General features: G+C 42.2%; 1 long non-coding RNA gene across 4 annotated transcripts in view; it reads right to left on the bottom strand.

Annotated features, from left to right (window-relative positions):
• Positions 1–25,708, bottom strand: part of LOC102771423 — a 271,101-nt gene that overhangs the window by 201,151 nt on the left and 44,242 nt on the right. For 3 of the 4 annotated variants that reach the window (XR_001512410.1, XR_001512412.1, XR_001512411.1), the window contains exons 2-3: positions 17,968–18,090; positions 14,683–14,816 (exon numbers count right to left, since the gene is read on the bottom strand). This is a non-coding gene — a long non-coding RNA (uncharacterized LOC102771423). The remainder of the gene's footprint in view (positions 1–14,682; positions 14,817–17,967; positions 18,091–25,708) is intronic. The other variant, XR_436500.2, reaches the window with a different exon arrangement.

Here is a 25,708-nt window from a genome sequence, read left to right as displayed (position 1 = left end):
ATAAAAGAATATGGCCTTCCTCACATGAACATTTTTTTTAACTTTGTCTTAGATTTCAAATGCCAACTAACTTTTGAATGCCCCCATTGACAGAAAATGGATAAAACTATTGATTTTTGTCTCTTATCCACTGTTTTGTCTCTTATCCTTAGATTGAGCAGCAGGGTGTAGTAGGAAAGTTCTAAGGTGTAGAGTGTGGTAGGAAAGTTCTAAGGTGACTCCCATGACCTTCACTCCCTAATGTTCATCTTATGACTACACAGTAAATGGGATTTTGTTGATGTGATTAAAGTTACTAATCAGTTGGCCTCGAAACAGGGAGATTATCTGGATGGGCCTAACCCAATCACATGAGTTCATTAAAATCAGAGAGTTTTCTCCAGCTGGTGGCAGAGGGGAAATCAGAGATATTCAAAGTATGAAAAGGATATGATGTAAGAGAGATATTCTGTTGCTGACTTTGAAGTTGGATGGGGTTGAAGGGAAGGGACCTGACAATGGCCTCCAGCAACTGACAGCAAATCCCACATGACAACCAGCAAGAAAAGGTTGGTCTCACAGATGCAAGAAATGATTCTGGAATGACGTTGGAACTAGATTCTTCCCAGAGTCTTCAGATAAGACTCTGGTCTGGCTGACACCTTAATTTTTCAGCCTTGTGAGGCCCAGGTGGAGGACCTGAGACTTCTGATCTATAGAACTGTGAACTGACAAATGAATGTTAAGACATTACGTTTATGATATGAACATACAGGAAGTGGAGGTGGGACTTGGGGAAAAGCAATTGAGTGAAAGGGGCCTGTAGTCATCTCAGGAGCGAGAAAGGAAAGAAGGGAAAGTATGGAGACAGGTCAAAAAGGAATAAAAATGCTGTTGTGAACTTTACACAGTAAATAAAATATTGTGGAAGTAGAGAGAGGCAAACCTGAAAAGTCCCAATATTGCCTTGTATTTGCCTGAGGAGGGAAAGAAAATTAAATAGTTTTCCTTATTTCATAACATACAAAGGGAAAAGACACAAAGATGCTGAGAACAGCATTAAACATGAATATGGCCATCAACAAGCCCAGAAGAGAGACCTGGAATCCATCCTTCCCCCTAAGCCCTCAGAACGAACCAACCCTGCTGACATCTTAATTCTGGACTTCCAGTTTCCAGAACTGAGACAGTACACTTCTGTTGTGTAAGTCTCCCAGGCCATACCTTGTTTGTTTGTTGTTTGTTTGTTATAGCAACCCTTAGAAACTAATACCAAAATTTGTTTTAGTCAGCTAGGGTTGCTGAAGTGGCTTAATCAAAATAAATGTCAAAAATAATGTGTTGGCAAGATTGGTTTCTTCTGAAGCTGTGAGGAAGGACCTGTCCCAGTCCTCTCTCCTTGGCGTGTAGATGGCCATCTTCTTCCTATGTCTGTTCATATAATCTTCCCTCTAGGCCAGTGGTTCTCAACCTTCCTAATGCCGCAACCGTTTAATACAATTCCTCAGTTGTGGTGATCCCCAACCATAAAATTATTTTCGTTGCTACTTCATAACTGTAATTTTGCTACTGTTATGAATCGTAATGTAAATATCTGATATGCAGCATGTATTTTCATTGTTACAAATTGAACATAATTAAAGCATAGTGATTAATTACAAAAACAATATGTAATTATATATGTGTTTTCTGATGGTCTTAGGCGACCCCTGTGAAAGGGTTGTTCAACCCCCAAAGGGGTCTCGACCCACAGGTTGAGAACCGCTGCTCTAGGCAAATCTCTGTGTTCAAATTTCCCCTTTTGAAAGGACACCAGTCATACTGGATTAGGGTCCACCCCGATGACCTCATTTTAACTTCAGTGCCTCTATTAAGACCCTATCTCCAAATAAGGTCATATCTGAGGGACCTGGAGTTCAAGTTTCATCATGTGAATTTTGGGCAACATATGATTATTAAGGAAAATATGACACCCTTACAAATACTTGTGGTTATAAATGAAGGTTGTGGCAGACCAAGCCTCATATTGGGATGGTATGACCTGAATCCAGTCCCCATAGCTCTGACTCCATGACCTTGGACAAGTCACATTATCTCTTCATACCTGCTTCCTCATCTTTAAAATGATAACCTTTCTAACATTCAGTTGTTTTATTTTATCTTATTCTAACATTCTGTATTTACTGAGGTACTTAGAGCTATGTAGAAATGAGACAACTTAATTCAACTATCATTTACTGCACCTTCTATGAGCCAAGCACTCTGCTGGGTTATGAGGATATAGAAATGGGCCTGCAACAGCACTTGACTAAACAAAAACTCTCAGATTTTTCAACTGGCAAATAAAAGAAAGTCAACTCATTAACTGTGCGAACTGGGTATATATTAACTCTCCTTCCAACTCTAAACTCAGTGCATCAATCTGGGAGGATTCGAAGCCTCTGAGATCAGAAGAATGAAAACATAGCTGAACTGTAGAAATGGGAAAGGAGCTAAACTGTACTGATGACTGACTCCACCTCAGGTACTTGACCTCCATCCACCTCTAACACTAAAGTTATTCCAGGTGGAATTTGTGAAAGAAAAACCAAGTCTCAGAGCAAAGGGCAAGAGAGAAAAATTTAACACCCTCCCAACAGTGTTATTATGAGAAATGTCTCAGCATAGTGGAACCATCTATATCAAAATAATACTGGAAAATAATTTTTAAACCTCTGTCCGTGAATATAAAAATATTTATATTAGCTATGAGCACCTGAATACATAATAACACTAATTGTGGCTTTACACTCCATGAGAGAAAGTTTATGGGCAAATCCTATGCAGACACATAAATAAAAGCAGAGTGAACACTGGAGAAGATCAAGGTTCGATTTAGAACCAGAAGGTTGACATCTACCTGGGACTTTTCTAACAACTGCTGAGAGAAGAGAAGTGATCTATGTCTTAGTTACAGACATGAAGGTACATTGGACCCACTAAATGGTAATTTGGGAAATAATTGTGATGATGATAATGCTAATGAAATAATAATAGCATTCCACACTGACGTTGGCTGGGTTATGGCTCCAGCCAGCTTCCTCCAAGCCCAACCATTTAGCTTGCACTGGCTTTAAACTGCTGATCCTCATAGCATCTGTATTCATTCCCGGAGCTGTCAGGGAACCTCCTACCTTTGAACTGCGTAAATAAACATGACAGTGAACCCTTCAACAAATGCCCACCCATGGTTATTATGAAGGCTTTGGGCCAGTTTGTTCTAAAACTGCAGACAGATTTAAGGGGCCTTTGCCATTTACTGGAAACCCATGTTGAATGGGAAGACTTACTGGGGCCAGTGATTCTAAAATAATAAATACAAAGGACATGGAAGTCAGGACTTAACCCACATGAAACTGCCTGGCAGGTTGCGGAGCAAATCTACACACACAACCTTCTACAGGAGCAGACGTGGCAAAAGCCCACCACGCTCTTGTCATCCGCGCCCAACTGTTTATAGGCACGCTTCAGTTTTAGCTCATTCCCATGCTGTTGTCTATAGCTATCTGGAAGTAAAAACAAAAAATTACCTTTTATCAATGCATACAGACAAACCTCGGGTTATTTTTTCATTGCCTGGGAACAAACCTGGGGTCAGAAGTTTAAAAATAGCTTGAGTGGCAGTCATTTCATGAGCAAGAAATATGACACCCTATTGGCTGTGTCTGAGGAGGGAGAGATGCAGCATTCACCTTTATCTTCTTCCTCTCTTCCTGCTTGTCTTCATTTTCCCCATTGTAAGACTTTTTATTTGGGGCTGCATATTCAAACAGATACTGCTTACTGTCATGCTATTTATCTTCAGTAAAAGGTTGAAGAAAGTACAAAACACACCCTCCACAGCTGTATTTGCCAATAATTTCTGGATCCACTTGGGGCTGATCTCATCCTGATCCTCCCTCCAGCACCCATCAAAATAATGGATGGCGTAAATTCTCTCCAGCAAAGCGGGCATGAATAGCTACGTGCTGTGGGAGGGATTTTTGCTTCTGTCTGATTAATAGGTATTCAGGAATCAGCCCTTTCATTGTTTTCTTTAGATTGTGTATGTGGGGGGAGGGGGGAGGATATCTTGGTGCACAGCACTGCAGTCTGAAGGGGAGGGAGGGAACTCTCAGATCACGGTGGAGACACCACAGTTTACTTCTCTCGTGGGGTTTCACCTAACAAACGATATAACTGGGCTGCTGAGATTTAGGCTTGGGGCCAGATTGGCTGGGCTGGATTCTTGTTCAGTGAAGAGAGAAGCGACTTAGCCTCTTCCCAGGCTCTGTTCCCTTCCAGAGGTAGGAGTGATCGCCCACAGTTGGCATGAGGGTTAAATGGCACAATGCGGGAAGAGCCATTAGCAAGTGCCAGGCACCTGTAAACCACGCTGCTCATCCAATGCTCCAGGACAAGCACGAGGCTCCCTGGGAGGTGGGTCAGTTCCCAGAGGGAGCTCTTCCGTCCGTGGACATTGAGGGCAGAGAGAGTTTTCAATTGCTTAAGGAAGGAGGAAGCATTTTAGGCTTTTCATATAGGCATAATTAAGAAAAAACTTGGGTACAGACACATAAAACTGATCATGGGCTTGCTCTCCTGGGTGGAACTGATCATGCTGTTTAGACAGGGTCAGATTGTCAAAAAGGAACATGGTAAGTTTGGGAAAAATCCTATTTCCACCCCAAATTGTCAAACAGGATCATTGGAGTACAGTGGTTCTCAAAGTACGCTTAGTGCCTGCAGCAGCAGCAGCACATAGGGACTCATCAGAAATGCAAACTCCTAAGACTCACCCCTGACTTAACAAAGCAGAAATTATAGAAATGGAGCCCTGGAATTTGTGTTTTAACAAATCCTCCAGATAAATGTGATGCATGGCAGAGAACACTTATTTTCTCATCTCCATGTGCGGGTCCCCTTTCACTACTATTCTTAACTTAAAAACAAAAGTTAAGAAAAAACTTCACTTTTCTAATCCTACAGTTGGTGGGCTGAGATTGAACCATCCTTGAAAGGTTTGCAGAAGGTGTAGGTAAGCACAGTTTCGTTTGTCTGCGTGCTAGAAGTGACTGTTGTTGAATGAGCTGATAGATGTAAGCCATCAGTTGTCTTATTGTGAATAGCCTGGTCCTAAATGCAGTTTAGGACCTAAATGCAGTTCACCAAACTTAATAGTATATTTATTCATTCTGTGGTAGCCTCACTTTATTAGAGTTTTATACTAGGAATTAGTAGAGTGTGAGCTTTTAGTCCCTGCAAACACTGTAGCCAAGAATTTAAAATCCTGAAGTGAGTGTGGCTCATTGGTAGAACAGCAGCCTGCCCACTGAAGGGTCCTTGGTTCAACTCTCTGTCAAGGGCACGTACGTAGGTTGCAGGTTTAATTCCTGGCCCCATTTGGGGAGGCAATCGATGTGCCTCTCTCATATCAATGTCTCTCTCACCTATCTCTCTCTCTCTCTCTCTCTCTCTCTCTCTCTCTCTCACTCTCTCTCTCTCTCTTTCTCTCTCTCTCTCTCTCTCTCTCTCCACCTCATCCCTCCCTTCCACTCTCTCTGAAAAAAACCAATGGAAAAAATGTCCTTGGGTAAAGATTAACAACAACAAACCCTGATATGAAAGGTATTAATCTGCTTGCTCTCAAAGACTGAAACAAGCACCAAAGTCACAAGTGTTCAGTGTCATCAGAAAACCTGACTAAAGGGATATCTGAGAAAAGCACGGCTGCAATGAACATGGTTTTTATGCCCTTAACATCAACTCCACCCATTTCCCATTAGGCAGCAGCCACAGAGTCAGATTTGCTTCAGGGATGGGCCCCAACTGAATGAAATGCAGGGTTATCCTCTCCTGTTACCATCATGATTGTCTGAGAAATCCAGCCAGGCCAATTAGAACAGGCATTTCTTTGGCCACATGGGTTTGGTACTCCACACATAGGGGATTTTATTAGGCTCCAGAAGCTCCAGTGTGTGTGTGGGTAGCCATTTGCCCCAGTGTATGACAGTCACCTGTGGACGAGGCTGACAAAGAGGGCCATAAATGTCAGTTGTTATTATTACTTATATCATCCTTCTTCTCCTTACCTACCCAATTATTCAAGACAATAAGATAGCTACCAGAGCTGCTAAACAGGGCCTCCTAGAAGGAACTAATAGCTTGCAGCAGAGACCAGGGATAGAGAAATATTCAAGAATTTCCAGGAAAAAGAATCAAGAAAGAAAATGAGTAGGAAAGGACTATTTATAGGCCTGGCAATAAAAAGAAAAAAAAAAGAAAAGAAAAACCTTGAGATATTAATTTTGAAAGTTCTCCCACGCCCCCCCTAGAGGGAAAGGATTTGGTAAAGTTTTAGCAGGATATGAAGCTCTTGAAGTAAGATTCAAGTAATCTAGACAAAGAGTGTAAGGAAAGAACCTTCTAGACATGAAGGAGATCCCACTGCAAGTGGAACCAGGTTAGGAATATGGACCTGAGAAAAAAGCCAGAGTGACTGCACCTGAGAGAGCAAGAAAAAACATGATCTAAGATACTCAGGCACATGGACACTAAACATGATCATGGAATTGGTCTCTGAGATCAAAGTGATAATGGCTGCAAGAGGTAGATGAGAACTAGATTACTCCAGCCTTTTAGGCAACATTACAAGTTTTGTCCCTTATCCTAAGAGCAATGGGAAGCTACAAGTTGAAATGTACGTGTGTGTTATGATACGTTTGCAGGGAGACAAGTCAAATGCCTAGTTTTCATACTGTCAGAAAGGGTGTGAGGACTTTACAGTAGCCCATCCTCCTAGCAGAGTCCAAGGTTCCTGCCTTGGCTTTGATGATCCTACAGGCCAACTGAGGAAGATGAGAGGTTAGCATTCAGGCATGGGAAGCCCAAAACGGAGGCCCACACCCCAAAACCTGATGCCAGTCCTCCTTAGCACCAGACCCTGCCATGGGATTGAGTTGCTCCCAATGTAATGCAAAAGACTTTCCTAACTGAAATTTCCCCTCTGGGGCTCTAGTCTGCAGGCCTGCAGCTGACTCACCAACTCAACATTATATCATCTATCTCAATACCCAGGTAATTTACTACCTCTAATTACTATTACCCTCAATTGTTAGACAAGCTCTCACTTATCTTCACATGTTCAAGTTTTTGAAACTAAAAATAAGTCTTAGAATCATTATCAATAGAAACTTGAATAGCATGCTTTAGTTGTAATGTTGATGAGAGAAAATATTAATTCCTGGCTAGGGCCACTATCTGGTGTAAAAAAACAAAAAGTTGTTTTGGGGGTTTGGGGTTGTTCTTTTTGGTTATCTGTGTGGGTTTTCTCCCACATCCCAAAGATGTGCACATGAGATGAATTAGCATATCTGAACTGTCCCAATCTTTGGGAGTGTGTGCCCACCAATAGAAGGGTGTCCTCTCCAAAGTGTGTCCTCTCCCATCATGCCCCACTCTCCCACCCCCTCTGGCAAGAGAGGCCTTCATCTACCTGAGACCCTGAACTGGAATCAGCATATTGGAAAATAATTGTCTTACTTGTTTTTATTAATCTTTCTTTTTTAAAATATATTTTTATTGATTTCAGAAAGGGAGGGAGAGGGAGAGCTAGAAACATCAAGGATGAGAGAGAATCATTGATCAGCTGCCTCCTGCACAGCCCCCTCTGATCAGGAACCAACTGTGATTCATAGGTCGAGGCTCAACCACTGAGCCACACCTGCTGGGCTATTTGACTTATCTCCCAGCAAACTTATCATGATTATAATTCTCTCTTCTCATTAAAATATGTGTGTGTGTGTGTGCGTGCGCGCGTGTGTGTGGTTATTGATTTTAGAGAGAGAGGGAGAGGAAGAGAGAGAGAGAAAGATAAAAACATCGATATGAGAGAGAAACATCTAGGGGTTGCCTCCCATATGCAGCCGCAACTGGGGATTGAACCCACAGACTTGGTATGTGCCCATATTGCGAATTGAACTGGTGACATTTTGGTGCATAGAGTAACACTCAAACAACTGAGCCAAACCAGCCAGGGCTCGTCTCACTTTAATAATACTTTATACTTTTTAGTTTTTCTCACTGGAACATAATTATTTTGTTTAGTTCTTTTCTCTTCCACTAAGCAGTAAGCTCCTTTAGCACAGGGGCTGTTTCATTTGTTTTGGTTTCCTGCCCCCTCCAGCAAATAGTACCTACTAGGGTCTGGTACAAATTAGGAGTCAAAGAAGTATTGAAATAATGGGTGGACCAATAAGTGAATTAAACAAATATGAATGTGAAAGAAGAATATTCCTAAAAGACCCCTTAAACATATAGATTTTCTTATATAAATCTTTATTATTGAGAGTTTTACAGAAGTCCTTCTATTGCCCCCCTCCACTTAATTCCCACCCTGTCCCAGGCCTTCACTACCCTAGTGTCTGTGTCCATAGGTAATGCATATATGCATATAAGATCTTTGGTTCATCTCTTCCTGCCCCACCTCTCTTTCCTCTGAGATTCCTCAGTCTGTCCCATGTTTCCATACCTCTGGTTCTATTTTATTCATCAGTTTATTTTGTTCATTAGATTCCTTGTTCATTTATTTTGATTTTTAGATTCAATTGTTCATAGATATGTATTTATTGCCATTTTATTGTTCATATTTTTTTATCTCTTCTTCTTCCTCTTTCTCCTCCTCTTCTTAAAAAATGCCCTTCAACATTTCATGTAATACTCGTTTGGTGTGATGAACTCCTTTAGCTTTTTCTTGTCTGTGAAGCTCTTTATCTGACCTTCAACTCTAAATGATAGCTTTGCTGGGTAGAATAATCTTGGTTGTAGGACCTTGCTGTTCATCACTTTGAATATTTCTTGGCACTCCTTTCTGGCCTGCAAAGTTTCTCTTGAGATATCAGCTGACATTTGTATGGGCACTCCCTTGCAGGCAACTAACTACTTTTCTCTTGCTGCTTTTAAGATTCTCTCTTTGTCTTTTACTCTTGGCATTTTAATTATGATGTGTCTTGGTGTGGACCTCTTTGGGTTCCTCCTGTTTGGGACTCTCTGTTCTCCCTGGACTTGTAAGTCTATTTCTTTCACCAGGTAGGAGAAGTTTTCTGTCATTATATCTTCAAATAGGTTTTTGATATCTTGCTCTCTCTCTTCTCCTTCTGGCACCCCCCATAATATGAATGTTAGTATACTTGAAATTGTCCCAGAGGCTCCTTATACAATCCTCACTTTTTTTTTTAATTCTTTTTTCTTTTTACTCTTCCGGTTGGGTGTTTTTTGCTGCCTCATATTCCAAATTGTTGATCTGATTCTCAGAATCCCCGACTCTACTGCAGAATCCCTGTAAATTATTCTTTATTTTAGTTAGTGTATACTCAATTTCTGACTAGTCTTTTTTCATGTCTTTGAAATTCTCACTAAGATCCTTGAAAGTCTCAGTAAGTCTCTTGAAGCTCTCATTAAGGTTCTTGAGAAACCTTATAATCATTGTTTTGAACTCTGTATCCAGTAGTTTGCTTGCTTTCATTTCTTTCATTTGTAACATGTTTCTTTGTCTCTGCATTTTGGCTGCTCCTCTGTATTTGTTTCTATGTATTAGGTAGAGCTGCTATGTCTTCTAGAATTTGTAGCGTGGCCTTGTGTAGTAGATGTCCTGTAGGGTCCAGATGCTCAGCCTCTCTAGTCATCTGAGCTAGGCTTTCTAGGTGTCCTGCTGTGTGAGCTGTGTGCACTGTCTCGTTGTAGTTGAGCCTGGATTGATGTTGGTGTCACTGAAGAGAGTTGACTTCTAGGCCAATTGGCTGTGAGGACCAGCTGCAACTACAATGAAAGAGCTGCTATGCAGGGGAAACCCTTGTGGAGCAGGACTTTCTTCAGTAGTGCTTTGGTGCTCATTGAGTTTGGCCTTTGAGTGTGTCACTTGTGAATTTTTAGAGTTGTAATCAGTCTGAAGCTGTCTGTGGGGTGCACTGGCTCTGGGGCCTCCTGTGAGGTGCAAAGTCAGCCACTGCCTGGGGCCTCTGGAACTACAGGGAAATTTGCAGATGGCTGCTACTTGTATTGGGATTGGACTGCCCAGGTGAGGCCAACCTGTAAACAAGGCAGGCTGGTGCCAGTGCCAGGTCTTGGGCCTCTTATTGATAGGTATGGGGCATGCTGACACAAGCTGTTGCTTGTTTGAGAGATTTTAGAAAAGTCTGAAGCCTGAGCCAGGACAGCTAGATTTCTTTCTTCTTTTTTAATTTATATGTGGGCTGAATTTGTAATAACCAACATTTTTTTGAATATTTACAATGGAATAAGCTTTGTTCTAAGAGCTTTACATGCAATTTCTCATTTAATTTTCAAATGAACCCTTCAGTGATGGTAACTCATCTCCAGTTAACTAGCGTATGTTCTGAGATCAGCAATTATTTGCTCAAAAGTAACCAGCTCACTGCTCAGCTCTGGCCTAGCTGATTCCACAGCCTGTCCTCCCAGCCAGAGCACTAAAACATTTTAAACATACCCTTTCCAGACCTAAATTTTTAAATTAAGGGATAGAATCCTCTGAAAGTCCCATGTCTGTTTGCACCCTTTTCATTCCCTTGATGGTAACAATAGCACCTGCAGTTGCTGAGTCAGAAACTAACTGTAGGATGAGGGGTAGATTACCTCCAATTCCTTTGTTGCATAAAGACCAAGCTCAGGAAAAGATACATGTGTTAATAGAACTTTGCCTATTTCCCGCTATCAGGGGATTTTCTTTTATCCTATTTCAAGTGGGTGAGGATTATCTTCACATTTCAACTTTGAATTCAGAAATGCATTCTTGCTAAATCAGACACCTCTTTTTCTTTGGAAAGAAAAGTGGAAAGAATTACAAAACACCATAATGAGATGATGGTGCAAAATATTCAGCCTAGATTAAATTTAGTGGGGAGGTACCATTATATATTTAGATATGTCAAATCACATTCCTGAAACATGCTGTGTTAGGAGCTGCTAGCTGTTCCCTAATACTTGCTTTCCCTTTCTCTATAGTAAGAGATTGCTGATTTTAACCTGGGTATCTAGCCACCCAAAACAAAGACTGCACTTACCAGAGTTAGGGCCATTTGTCTAAATTCTGGCCAATACTCTGTAAGGGGAATCTTCTTGAAAAGTCTGCTGCCGTGCTTTCTTTGCACCGTCCTTTTTATTCCTTCTGCCCTGATGGCTGGAATTTTAATATGTTGGCTGAAGGTAAGGCAGCCATCTTGGACCATGAGGTGACCTTGGCAATAGAGGAACACAGTGGAACAATATGATAGAGCAAGTCTGGATCCCTGAGGTCTTCTTGGAATAGAACTTTCATAAGAACCCCATCATAACTGCCTACCTCCAGATTTTGAAATGAGAAAGAATACATTTCTATCTATAAGCCTTTGTTATAAGTTTACTTGTTTAAGGCAAACCTAATCCTAACTTACATACATGCCAACAGCATTAGACCCAATAGTAATAATGACTAGTCTATAAATATGAATGTCAACCTTATACCAACCTTGTAACAGGATCCAGTTATCTTTCTATTAAGATATGGGTACTTTATGCAACTGCCACTTCATTTATGATGGAAACAGTGGTAATTTCTTAAGGGGAATTACAGAACCAATATGAGTGAAACACAAACACACACACACAAGTTCAACTGATGGTAAAAGGAAAGAAGAAGAGTTACCTAAGAACTAGAGAAATAAGCGAACAAATAAGAAGTTACTATGTTAATGGTTCAATCAGAAGTGGAATTTGAAAGTAAGTTTGGTTCACCCTTTAAGATCTAGGACTTACCTCCTATACCTGAGAAGACAGTGAGGTTGGGGACCTTGTGAGATGAGTTTTCCTTGCCCTACTCCATTATTTCTCTGCAAAAGCACATCTCAAACATAGATCTTGTTAAAAGAGAAGATCCTGCTTCAGAAGACTTGGGTGGGCCTCAAGACTCTTCTAACAAGCTCCCAGATGATGCTCACACTGCTGGACCACCACCAGGCCAGGCTCTGAGGAGCAAGGCTCTACACAACTGCCAAAGAGATCTCTCTAAAGCCTACATCAGATCATGCCAGTCCCTTGCTTAAAACCCTCCCATGGCTGCCTGCTGCAGTTCAAGTAAAATCCAATTCCTTATTATACCCCTCGACACCCTCTGTGATCTGGTCCCTGCCCACATCTCTGGCTGCATTTCAACCTGCTCCTTTCCTTGTCCACTCCCAGCCATACTGGACTTACCTCTGCCTCTCAAATATGCCATTCTTATCTCAGCACCTTGTTTAACTTTTTTTTAATGGCACTTATCGATATCTGGAATTCTGATTATTCCAAACATATAGTATGTGCTACTACATTCACAACACCTAGCCCAAAGGCTCTACAACAAAGATGCTCAATACACATGAATTCCAAAAGCTAAAAGCTGGACCACAGAAGTAGAAAAATAATTGACCCTGGAGCACAAAATGCTGGTGGACAAGAGGAGCTGATGAATGAGTGATAATGCAACACACACACACAGAGCCTGGTGTCTTAGAGGAACTGACTTCAATTTAAGTGACATCCCTACAACAAATAGCACTAGAAACGAACCCCAGAGTCCCAGCAGATGGTTGATCCCCGGCAATGTCTGACACAACAAAAGCCCATGACAAGTGCAGTTGGGCACTGCCTTAGTGTTTGTTGTAAGAGCCAGAACCTTTAGGATCCAGGGAAGTGCTTTTGTAATAGTGATGATTTCTGTGGCAAAGGAGACTGAGCCCAGGGTCATCCCAGCTAAGACAAATCTCTGATGTGACACCATTAACCAACCAAGCCTCCAGAAGAGCGAAGGCACCGTCTCTTTCTCCCGTTCTCTGCTTGCAATGCTATAAAATCCAAACAAACATGTACGCTCTGGAAAGGTTAGCCGGCTCGTGCCATGGAAAATGGCCATCATGTGTTTCCTTTCAACTCACCCCTGATTCCTTCCCCAAGGGTGGAAATAAAACATTTTGAAGGTCTGCGAACTTTCAAAATAAGCCATCATTTCCAAGTAACGGCTGCTCGTGCTATGCACATAAATAAAAATCCATCCTAAAGTTAAACACATTTATAAGGTCTTTGTAAAGACTTTGCCTTTTCTCTATAAATGTCCTAAAAGATTAATTAAGAACAGGATGACTCATCCATCTAGATTGATTAAACGTATATTTAAGGGTCAGACTAGAAACAATGCCTAGATACATTAACATACAAATTGCCCACAGTGATTAGTCTATTTATTTTACTTGCTGACAATATTTCTGGAATTAAGTCATTGTTAATCTACGTCTGGAAGGAGAGACAGGACCACCCTATTCCCCATCTAAGAAGCCTTCTTCTCTCACCTCTCAGTACTATCATGCTCCCCCCAAATTTCAGGCTCCTTTAACACCGGGGTACCACAGTCTACTGTGGGAGAGATACCAGAAGCTGCATCCCAAGCACAGCCCACGGCTTCCCCACTAGCCCTCTGAACAGTGTCTCTGCCCTCTTAGAAATTCTTCTTTTTTACACTTTCCTTTTGCATCAGAGTACATTCTCCAAGATCCTTTGGGAAAGTGATGTAATCATTCCAAAAACAGAGCATTCAATATGCTGTGTCTAGGCCTGAAGAGTGGTCGCTAACATTGAGTGCTAACCAATTGCAATCTACGGTATTACAGGTGCTGTGTTCTTCATTTCAATGAACATTAGAAAAAATCCTCAAGGAGTTGGGGATGTGAGTATCCATATCCCACTCTCACAGGCCAGTGAAATGGGTCCAGAGAAGCTAGAACAGGTGCCGATGCTCACCTCACTGGCAGTGATGAAGCCCGAGGCACAGCCTGGTGGGAGCGGCAAGTCTGTGCACTTGCTTGGCTCCTGGGCCCGTGGTCTCACAGGAGTTGTGAGATCTGTCCCTTCTGCTTCTCAGAAGCAGGACTGCTGGGCCCCGTGTGAGCAGCTGAAGATGGAGAATACACGGTTGTTCTCTGCTCTGTCACCATCTATGTCCCTGGTAGCAAGTCTCACTCACCGTGTGCCCACGCCTGTTTATTGATATTAGAACACAAATTCTTTGGGTACTTTTCCTCTGACTGTTCCTTGGTTATGGTGGCCAGTTCCCTGGTACTTATCTGAGCCATGTTTATTAATATAACTGCTGGGAGGTTTGTACAAGAGCCGACCGTACTTCCAGACTGAACACACAGTTCTAGAAAGGTCTACCAACACAGCTCTAAAGAAAACAAGGCACTTCGAGTAGAAAGTAAAAAGATCCAGGATCCAATATTCCTGGTCAAAGTGGACAAGGTTGGGTTGGGTGCAATGGCCACACCACCCCTGATGTTGGCAGCTTACCAACCCTCTCTGAGGCCTTTTGAGGTGCTTGAGAATATTAAGTGAGATAATAAAGGCAAAGCACAATGACTGTAGAAGAATAAATGCTTAGTCAATGAGAACTATTGTTATTATTGATCCCTGCCTCAGGTTCTATATAAGATAAACAATAATGATAGTCATTGCTCACCATCTATTTATTATACCATACCAGGCACTGTTCCAAGCACCTTCTGTACCTTAACTCATTTAACACTCACAGCAATTCAATGAGAAAGGGCTACTGTATTCCTATTGTACAGATGGGTATGCTGAGGTCCAGAGAGGTATACTTACTTGCTCAGGGTCACACTGCCAGTCATTCTCCACTGAAAGCAGGCACCTGAACTCCAGAGCACATGTCTCTTGACCAAATGCTATGTGGGACATAGTTCATGGCCACAAACCCAGTGGATGTCTGACATGAACTACTGAAACAGGAGAGGAGGAGAGGCGGGTTCATGTAGCCGCCAAGGCCCTGCTTGTCTCCCTCCCCACTCTTCCTCCTGCCCTACACCACTCTGATTTTTTTTTAAAATATTCAACTGAGGACATGCTTATTGATTTTAGACAGAGGAGGAAGAAGAGTGAAAAAGGGAGAAAGGAAAACATCAATGTGAGACAGAAACATTCATGCCAGACTGGGATGGAACCCACAACCTTTAGGTGTACGGGATGAATCTCCAACCAACTGTGTCACACCAATCAGGACCCAGTCTTTGTTTTTTTTTTAAAGCCATGTAGCTAAGGAGAAAATAGAGGAGAGGTTTGTTCCACCAGGGCTCTTTCTCAGAGCCTCTCAACAAGTTTTAAAATAAAATGATGACATCATGATTGTTAAGACAACAAGAAAAATAATAGATAAGCCCTAAAATGGTTACAGTAAACTGCGATCAGGCCCTGCATTTCTCCATTTGAGCGCCACACCCAGGTTCACTCTCCCCAGAAGAGAATAAGCTATCCTCTGTCCCTCCCCTCTCCCTCTCCACCTCCTACAGGCTGCCAGTTCCACCCAACTGACTTCTGCTCATCCATCAGATTTCAGCTTAGGCTGCACTTCCTCCACAGGCCTGCCCGGACCACCATGTCCGGCCCCTCCGCCAGAACTCGGTGGCCTTTCCTGGGCTGTGCAGCATCCATCGTAGTTTTGTAATGCAATGCCTGTGGGCTTCATGAGGACAGGAGCTAGTCCAGCAGGCATTCTTCCACATCCCGAGTCTCGCATTGTGCCTGACATGTAATTAGATGTCTCAGTAGACATGGTGCCAGTAGAACTACAAAGCATGCCACTTCTCTTAAGGTTTGAAATTGTATAATGAAATTTTGAAGACCAAGTGTTTCATGACCTGAAAGGGATATAAACAATTGCAGAAAAATAATACCAAGTCTATTTTCTCAGGCCACTCAGTAATTTTGAAACCGGGAGAAGGCTTAACAGTGCTTACTACTGGAACAGTCTTTCCTAAAGGGCCCTCCAGTCCCTTCTCCAGTCATTTAAAGCCACTCCATTTCCTCTGGTCCCCTCGAAGGGGATGCTCAGGGACTGAATTATAATTATGACATTTCCCTTTAGCTTTCCCTTCTCAGAATTTAATAACTTCAGCTTCTTAAACTTTTCCCCATAAAAATCTATTAATTCTATTCATTGCTTTCTCACTTTTTCATATTATTCATATCTTAGCATTTACTGTTAAATATCACAAAGAAAAAAAATAATTTGAGACTCACATTCTTACCTTTGTTCTCTGAGGGCTTAAAGACAAAAAAAGAAAAGAAAAACTCAACAATTATATCTATAAATTGAAGAGCAAAATATGGGTTTAGTAATAAACATTTGGTCTCAATTAGTCTACTTTATTTATTTATTTAATTTTGCTCTTTGAGGCTCATATTTTGAAACATGCTCTACGTCCTAAAGAGCATGTTCTAGAAAAGAGAGATGACGTGAAGCCCCTGGTTTGATATAAGTCTTTACATTAACTCATCAGAAATCATCCCACATTTTCCAGAATGGTCCCATTTTAAATATTTGGACCCATTTTTTCTATAAGTAGAACTCATAAGCGTCATATCTTTTTCCTAATTTGGGGCTCAAAAATATGATCAACATACATGTAACATATAATCTCTAGGTAATGATGTTAAAATAAGTAGGAAACATTAATTGCAGCCTCCCTCTGTGGCTGGGGCTATGCTAGTCATTCATAGATACTTTCTCTATTCTAATCGTGGAAACATCTCTATGAGATAGATGCTGCAGTGGGGCCTTGACTTACGAGTTTAATTCATTCCATGACGGAGCTCATAACTCAAATTACACGTATGTCAAATCAATTTTCACCATTACAATGAATTGAAATGCCATTAATCCATTCCGGACACCTAAAAACGAAGTTTTGCAAAATAACTGCAAGCACAAATGTGAGCACAACACTGATGCTTCAACTAAGAGCTAACCGCTTAAAGTGAACGAGTGAGACACGTGATGCTGGGCTGATGTTGTGGTGTTCACTGTGACGTTCGCTGCGCCAACTAGCGGTGGGGTATCTGAAGCTGGCTCATAACCCAAAATTTAGCTCTCAACTCAAAGAAAAATCGGCGAGAGACGGCTCGTATCTCGAAAAACTCATCAGTCGGGACACTCGTAAGTCAAGGCCCCACTGTACTTTTATTGCCATTTTACAGATGAGGAAACTGAGGCCCAGAAAAACTTAGAATCACCAGCCTGTAGGTGGCAGAGCAGGGAATCCAATAGGCCTATCTGACAGTGTACTCTAAGCTCCATTGCTTAAAGCTCTGGAAGTATTGATTTTTGGTTTTTGTTTCTCTATTTGCTTTTTCATAAGTGACCTGATCCAGTTTTGTGCATGCAGTAGCTTCATAATAATTCTTTGATATTTGACCTTTCATACTCTGTTGGCAAGACTATAAATTGGTTTAACCACTTCGGAAATCACTTTGACAACACCTAGGAGTACTGAAGATGTGCAGGTCCTAGGGCAGTGGTTCTCAACCTTCCTAATGCAGCGACCCTTTAATACAGTTCCTCATGTTGTGGTGATCCCTAACCATAAAATTATTTTTGTTGCTACTTCATAACTGTAATTTTGCTACTGTTATGAATCATAATGTAAATATCTGATATGCTATATGTGTTATTTGATGGTCACAACCCACAGGTTGAGAACCGCTGTCCTAGGGCCTGGCCATGATTCTCTGGGCTGTATGGCAGGTTCAACTGATCAACTGAGCCAACCCCCTTCTACAGCCCCACACCATCCAGAAATTTTTTTCTAATTGGCTGAGGGTTGATCCACATGATCCTGTTCTGGCCAATTAGGTGTAAGTGAAAATCACTAAGTGGGGCTCCTAGGAAACTGGTTTACAGAGACAATACGACCAGATGGCTTTCTTGGACTTTTGTTCCTTTCCCTTTTTCCTGACCGTACCATGACACAATGCCTGGAGTTGCTGTAACTATTTTGTGACCATGAAACAACAAACCTGAGGATAAAAGTGTATCCTCTAAGGACAGTAGAACAGAGAGAGGGACCAAACCTGGATCCCCTTGGCATTGCTTACCTGCTGTGCAGTCTGGGAATGCCTCCCTCCAGGCTCTTGTGATATTGGAAAGAGTAACCTCTGACATCACTAACTCACTGTTGTTGGATTTCTTTTCCCAGCTCTCCAGAGAAACTGTCACACCTGTGCACAAAGTGACATGAACAGAAGTTTTTAATAAGAAAAATTACAAAAAGTTAGTGCCCATCAAAAGAGAAATGGATATACTGTGGCATCTTCATGTAATGAAACACCACATCACAATTAAAAAGTAGTGATAATTTTTGAAACCAAAGTGTGAAGTGAAAAGGAAATATTGCCAAATGACCTGTGTCCAAAATGATATCTCTTAAATATATTTTCAAAACACATACAATTCTACATATTCTATGGATGTGTATATATACTAAAATTATAAAAACATAAATGTGAAGAAACAGACCAACTTCAAGGAAGGAGGAAGGGATGGAACTCAGAAGTGGCATAGGAGGCATTAAGTTGAACCTGTAGTGTTTTGGTTCATAAAATTAAGCTGAATCAAATACAGCAAAAATTCTTAACCTTTGTTAAATTGGAGTTGTAGATCCCTGGGTATTTGCCAAATCACTCTATTTTTCTGTAATTTTAAATTTTTTTTATACTTTTTAAAAAGGCAAGGAGACTTTCAGAAAACAGTTGGATATTTACATGAAAGTACGCTGCCAAATATAAGGTGACATGTAAAACAGCGTGCTTCGTTATTTCCATTCCCCTGGACTGGGAAGGCTGTGCTGAGGAGTGAACTTCCCATAGCCCTGAAGAAAGGGTAGGATGAAAAGATTGAGCTAGGCAGTGTAGGGGAAGCAGTGTTATGAACTGAATTGTGTCTCCCCAAAATTCATATGTTAAAACCCTAACTGCCAATGTGACTACATTGGGAGGTAGGACCTTTAAGGAAATAATTGAGATTACATGAGGTCATAGAGTGGGCCCTAATCCAATAAGTCTGATGTCCTTATAAGAAGAGGAAGAGACACCAGGAACACACGTACACAGAGGAAAGGCCATGTGACACAGCAAGAAGGTGGCTGCCTGCAAGCCAAGGAGAGAGGCCTCAGGAGAAATTACCTCTTGGACTTCCAGCCTCCAGACCAGTGAGGAAATAAATTTTTGCTGTTTCAGCCATACAGGCTATGGTATTCTGTGTGGCAGCCTGAGCAGACGACTAGAACTGTGGTTGTCATTAGTGACTGGTACTGCACTTATTGAAGAAATTGGCAGGGATGAGGTAGAGTGAAGGGGAGGGAGGTAATTTCTGGTGGTCACAAAGCCTGAGGAGCACAGAAGCCATTAGTGGACAGTGGCCACAGAGGCCAAATCTTCTTCAGTTCAGTCCTCGACACAAAAAAGAATTCTATCTTTTAAATATTCCACAGGACATTCATGTAGAGGAGAAATGTGTGCATAATTAATTATCTAAGGTTATGAAAAATGCAAAACTTTGGGGGAGCCAGGCAATATTGTACATTGAATTTCCTACAGAAGTAACTACTACATAGATTACAGCAGGATTACACTTTATTTTTCTTCAGAACTTTGCCAAATGGTACTCATCACCATTTTGAAAAAATCTGATCACTGACAGTAATGCTCTTGAAGATTTTGAACTGTCCACACCCATATTCTCATCAGTCTTCATTCATAGCTGTTGTATACACTGAGTCAGCAAACCATGGTGAGCTGGCTAAATCCAGCCTGCTGCCTGCTTTTGTAAATAAAGTTTTATTGGAACACAGCCATGCTTGTTATTTACATATTGTCTATGGCTGTTTTCTCAGTACAATAGCAGAGCTGAGAATGGCTCACAAAACCTAAAATATTTATTAGCTGACTCTTCACAGAAATACTGCCAAACCCCTGGTATAAACCTGATTCTATGTCTGCTGTTAACATCCAATTACTTAATCTTGTTTAATCCTAGAATATTTACTTATGAAAATATGCATGATTTTATTATGTTAATTCCCCTTTACGTTTTATTAATTATAGTTAATGTATTATGTTGATTCTTTTGAAATTGTGTAGATACCTATGTATCTGTGAAACTCATTTCAGGAAAAAAATAAAATTCATTTCAGAAAGAAGGGGAGAGTATTTTTAAATATCCTGAGTTAAGAACAACTATTCTAGACCTAAAAGAACAAAAACCATAAAGAACAAAAAGTTATGTGAACAAGAAGAAAATTGAAAACAGGAGCCATGCTGGAGATGAACTGGCCTTAAGCTTGATTAGATAAGCTACTGGGCTTATTTGTACATCACTTAACTCGTGACCTGGTACACAGGAGGCATTCATTAAACACTTGGCTGAATGATTTGATGAACAGAGGGATGGGTGAGCCATACAAATAACTGAAGGAAAAAGAACTGGAGCAGTGAGCTTCCTGTCTCAAGGGGTCATCCAACAGAAGCTCAACAGTCATTTGCTGGACAGTTTATAGAAGTGATTCCTTCATATAAGCGGTAAGTGGGTGGACTAGAAAACCTTCTAGGATGCTCAAAGTCTATTTCTAAGGCCGAGAACTAACACACCAAAGACACAAAGCGCATACTCTGGAGCAGCAAAGACCTTGTTCCAATTTTGGACTGAATAAAGAGCTAATATGCTAATGGACATGACACCCTCATGCCCTAACAACCGATCAGGAGGCTGCATATGCAGCAGGCGTGCGCAGGTGGGTGGGGACTTGACTCTGGAGGACTTGACCGGAGGCGCGGGCGGGTTTCTGGGCCCTGCCTCCCGTGGTGGTGGCGGGGGTGGTGGCTGTGGGACTCTTTCTGTGTGGGAGGGCGGGGCTGCGTGCCGGAGGAAGTGCGTGTGGGGAGGGATTCCGGGACTAGTATAATATAACTGTCAGGATTTGCCTCGCCTCCTGACCTCATTCCCCAACAAGTTACATGAGGCAATATAGAGAGCAAGTAGAGTGCGGACTAATTTAGAGGACTCTGGAATTAAAGGGTAAACTGTTAGTAGAGACGGACACAAAAATTTCTCCCATCTTTGAATGCACATCACTTTGTGATAGGATGATGGAGAGCCCTCCATCAGAAGGTAGTCTATTGCCCTGCCTGGGCTGGGCTGGTGACTTGCTTTGAGCAATAGAATGTAACAGAAGGGACACCATCTGCCTTCTGGGCCAAGGTATCAAAAGGCCTGATAGCTGCTGCCTTAACTCTCTGGAACTCGCAGCCCCATGTGATGAAGTTTGGTTGAGCTCAGGGACCGGCAGAGTTGGGCTCTTAGGCCTAATCCACCCCATCACCTGCTTCTGTAAATCAAGTTTTACTGGAAAACAGTCGTGCCCATTTGTTAATGTAGTATCTATGACTGCCTTCACATTATAACAAAGTTGAATAGTTGTACCAGGGACTAAATGCCCCACAGAGCCAAAAATACTTAGTACCTGAGCCTTTACACAAAAGTTAGCTGAATCTTGGTCTAGCTGCTGGTGGATGAGGCCAGATGGTGAGAGGTGGTGTCCCAGCGGAGGTCTCCCTAGAATAAGCAGCTCCTAGTTAAGCTACCACATGAGTGACCCCAGGTGAGCCCAGCAGAACAGTCCAGCTGAACTCAGCCCTAATTGCAGACCCATAACATGAACACATATAATGGTTGTTGATTTAAGCTGCTAAGTTGTAGGGTAGTTTGTTCTGCAGCAAGAGGTAACTAAAAATGGCTCTGTCATTTGCTGTGTGTGGTAGACACTTTATTCCCAACTCATATTATTTGGGCTCACCACTCCATGCAGACTGGCTGGCTTCCCACTACCGGGATCTGGATCTCTCTGCCCGGGGGCTTTCTCCAAAGCCCTGGCAAGGGCTCTGTCCAAGCTGGGAAATTAACACTCCATCTGCACCCTACCCTTCATCAATGAGCAACAGAATTCGGTATAAAAAACAGTCCATCTCCCTCACGCTCTGGAAGGGATAACTCCGAGGCATACGTCATACACTATTTCCAGGTTTCCTCGCAGGGTAGCATTCTGTTCTCCCATTGGCTTGATATCACACTCTTTATTAGCGGCCAGTCCTTGTGTCCATTTTTCCCATGACTTTACTGATATTTCCTGAACACCCCAAATAAGCCACTTTCACTCAAATCCTTGTCACACGCTGTGTTTCCAGTCAGAATTCAAACCAAGAAGACACTGAGCATAACCTTAGACAAGTTTCTTCCTCTCTCTAAACCCTGGTTTTTACCTGTAAAATGGAAATAATAGGAATATTTCTATCCTGGGAGGTGGTTGTGAGCACTTAACTTGAGATAAAGTCTGAGAAACACCCAGCTCTGCTCTTAGTGGTGACAACACACTTTGGCTAACTCCACATCCTCTGTGCGTTGGCTCTGGTGTTGGCCAAGGCACTTCTAATGACCAGGCTAACTGAAGGACGACCAGACACCAGTGCAGAGAGGAAGAGAGCGCGTGTGCTCGGCTGCAGTGTGCTGGGGCTTGTACTGGTTTCCAGTCACGTCCCAGTTGAGAAGTCTGAGCCCCATACCCCAGATCCACGTCTGGAAGACACTGTGGCTCCTGACTTCTGAGTTGGCACACGAGGCTGGAGCCTGCTGCGTGTCTGGCCCCAGGGACCCACCCCCGACAGGAAGGAGGAACGTTGTCAAGGAAGTGTGCAGACCTGACTTCAGACAATTGGAAAAACATCACTTCCTGATCGTGGAAGGTGAGCATGAATTCGACTGCGGCCTTAAAAAGACATGGGGTGGGGGACAATGTTTTTCTTTTCTCCTTTAAGAGAGAAATCTGTCTACGTAAAACCCTGCACTCCTAAAAGCCTATAAATATACACTTAAACCTGGAGAAAAAATTAAGAGCATAACTTCTGCCTCATGCACAACAAAACATTCCATTTGCTCTATCAAATACCTCCTGTTCTCTTTTAAAGGTTAACTCCTTAACTGTCCTTCCTCATGACCTGCCCCAGGCCATTCAGGGATGTTTAGGGGCGGGCTGGACTGGGAAGAAGCTCAGATACCTGCGCAAATCCTCACACCCATGTGAAGGGACTCGGTCAGACCGAGGCGAGGCAGTGCGGGGCAAGGCACGCACAGCTCTGGATCACGGCCAGCCCCGGAATAATGGCGACGCTACAATTACCCTGTGGGACAGGGATGGAAGTGACTATTTTAGAACCTGGAAACATCTCAGCGGCCTCTTGGAGTCACATTTGGGAAAGTCCCTTTTACCACCGTTGTCTTCTTTCATGCGCTAGGATGTCAGCGGCGGGGACATTTCCTACCAGAAACATCAAGGGATCCGTGTAGACTTTGGAGAGGCTTGAAAGGGTGCTGTGATTTACAAGACTTGAATCTGGCTGAAAATGCTGTTTTTCTTTCAGAAGAAAATATTTTCATTCTAGGGTTTGTAGAGTCAACACAATTAAAATAGCTTGTGGCCATATGCTCTCCAATCTGAGGGCATCAGACCTTTGAAACATGTCTTTGCACAGTCCACACATCTTTCCGAGATCTGTGCGGATTAGATGCTTGGGGATATCTGTGGTGGAAAATAGAATGTGTTTGGGATGGAGCTAGAGACCTCCTTGGAGCCATTTGACTTGAGGTCATTTGACTTTAGCTTCTCAGAGATTCTCAGGGCCTCTGTTTCCTTATCTGTTACTTACTAGTACACTGTAAGCTTCTTCCTCCCCTCCCAGAACTTTTCGAAATGTAAATGGAGAAATAGTATAATAACAGCAACAAGAAAGCCCAGGATGTAGTATGTACTCAAGGAATGTGAGATCCTATCATTAGAGCATCTCTTGAAGTTCTCCAACTTGTAAGAAAATGAAAATATGAAAAAAAGGGAAATCAAACAGAAGTTATTGATTGAGCATAGACCCTTTAATTAGACAACTTGGTTTCAAATATGACCTCTGCTATGTCCTAGGAGTATGATCAAGGGCAATTCATCTTTCACTGCCCTGGTTTCCCCAACTGTAATACAATACAAGGACCCAGAAGCTTCTGCAGCATTAGATGAGACAATCCATACAAATCCAACACAAAATCTGGGATTCAGTAGCCACCAGTAAAACATAGTTGCTCTAATTAGTATCATAATTATTATTTTTAAACTATTGTTAAGACTGATCTTTTTTCATGCATAGAAATGCAGGCTGTCAATCACAAAGCACGTACTTGGTGGCCATTCAGAAGGACACAGGGCACTCGGAAGCAATCAGGGTGACTGCAGGAGGACACACTGTGCCAGACCAGTACACCTGTATGAGCTCGGTGTCATAACCACTGATGGCTTCCAATCAGCTGGATGAAGACTGACTACAGAGACTTATTACAAATTTTAGTTAAGATATCAATGTATATGAAGGTCTCTATTAAAAATAATAAGTTGGTTGGGAAATCAAGTTATCTAGACCAGTGGTCGGCAAACTGCGGCTCTTTGGCCCCTTGAGTGTGGTTCTTTCACAAAATACCGACTTCTGCACAAGGGCCACGAAGTCTCAATGGCACTGTACATGCGCGCCCACATGTGGTGTTTTGTGGATTCCTTCCTGTCCCAGGAATATTGTAAAGAAGCTGGGAGGTGCTAAGCAGTGAGTAGACTGACAAAAAGTCAATTTCTTAGTCCATCCCAACTAGAAAGCAGCTTAACAGGCAGAAGAGTCAAGTACACCAGGGATGACAGCCATTCGAAGGCCTGCGATGTGTACCGGGATTCTCACTTTCCAAAGGGCTTGCCCCATGTCCTGTCTTGGTCCTTTAAACTATAATGGAAAGGCAGAATGAACATACGCACTACTGGAGCCTAAGCTAAAGAAGGGCTGGCTAGAAAGAAAAGAATTTGGAAACCCTAATATACAGAAGTCAAATATGAATGAATCTCCAACCCAGGGCTTTACATGTGTGCTAAATACACATTGGCTCAATGAACAGCACAGTTATATTTCCTAACTTCTATTTTTTAAGTAAAAATGGTTTTAAGAGACTCTAGTCATCCATAAAGTGTATGTCTGTGACACACATTAGGAAATTACCCAGAAGAAACACTTCATTTCAAGAGGTCACTTGGTTGCTCGCACACTGGTAAACAATTCTTGGTGTGTGTTGGGGGACATCCAAACAGACATTGGCAATAATCTAAAAAACTCAAGCTGAGGTACTTGCTGGACCTGAGGAATTAAGATGTATAATACATCCCAAATTCATATAGCAGTGATGTTTCAAAAACATCTACTTTTAAAAATAGCATTGCCCTGGCCAGTGTTGCTCAAAGGTTAGACTGTTGGCCTGTGCATCAGAGGGTGGCAGGTTCCATCCCCCCACCATCCCCGATCAAGGGCAGATACCTGGGTTGCAGGTTTGACCCCCAGCCCAGGTCGGGGCACACGTGGTGGCAACCAATTGATGTGTCTCTGTCACATTGATTTTTTTTTTTTGCTGTCTCTTTTCCTCCTCCTTCCTCCCTCCCTTCCACGCTTTCTAAAAATCAATGGGAAAAAAATCCTCATGTGAGGATTTTAAATAAATAAAAATAATAATACTGTTACCAAAACAGACATTTGTTCAACACCAATTCCTCTGTTCATTAGCATAGGTGGTCTGGAGTTGGTAGGATCAGGAGGGAGGAGGTAAATGGGGGGGGGGGGGCCAGAAACATGGAGTTAGTGAGGTCTTATGTATTAGTCCAGTACTTTTCAGAGTATTGACTGAGGCAACAGTGGATCCAGCAAAACAACTGAGATA

Source organism: Myotis davidii, unplaced genomic scaffold (assembly GCF_000327345.1).
Source record: "Myotis davidii unplaced genomic scaffold, ASM32734v1 scaffold189, whole genome shotgun sequence".
Taxonomy (NCBI): Eukaryota; Metazoa; Chordata; class Mammalia; order Chiroptera; family Vespertilionidae; genus Myotis; species Myotis davidii.
Note: the sequence above shows the minus strand (reverse complement) of the source record. Positions and strands in the feature narration are given on the sequence as shown.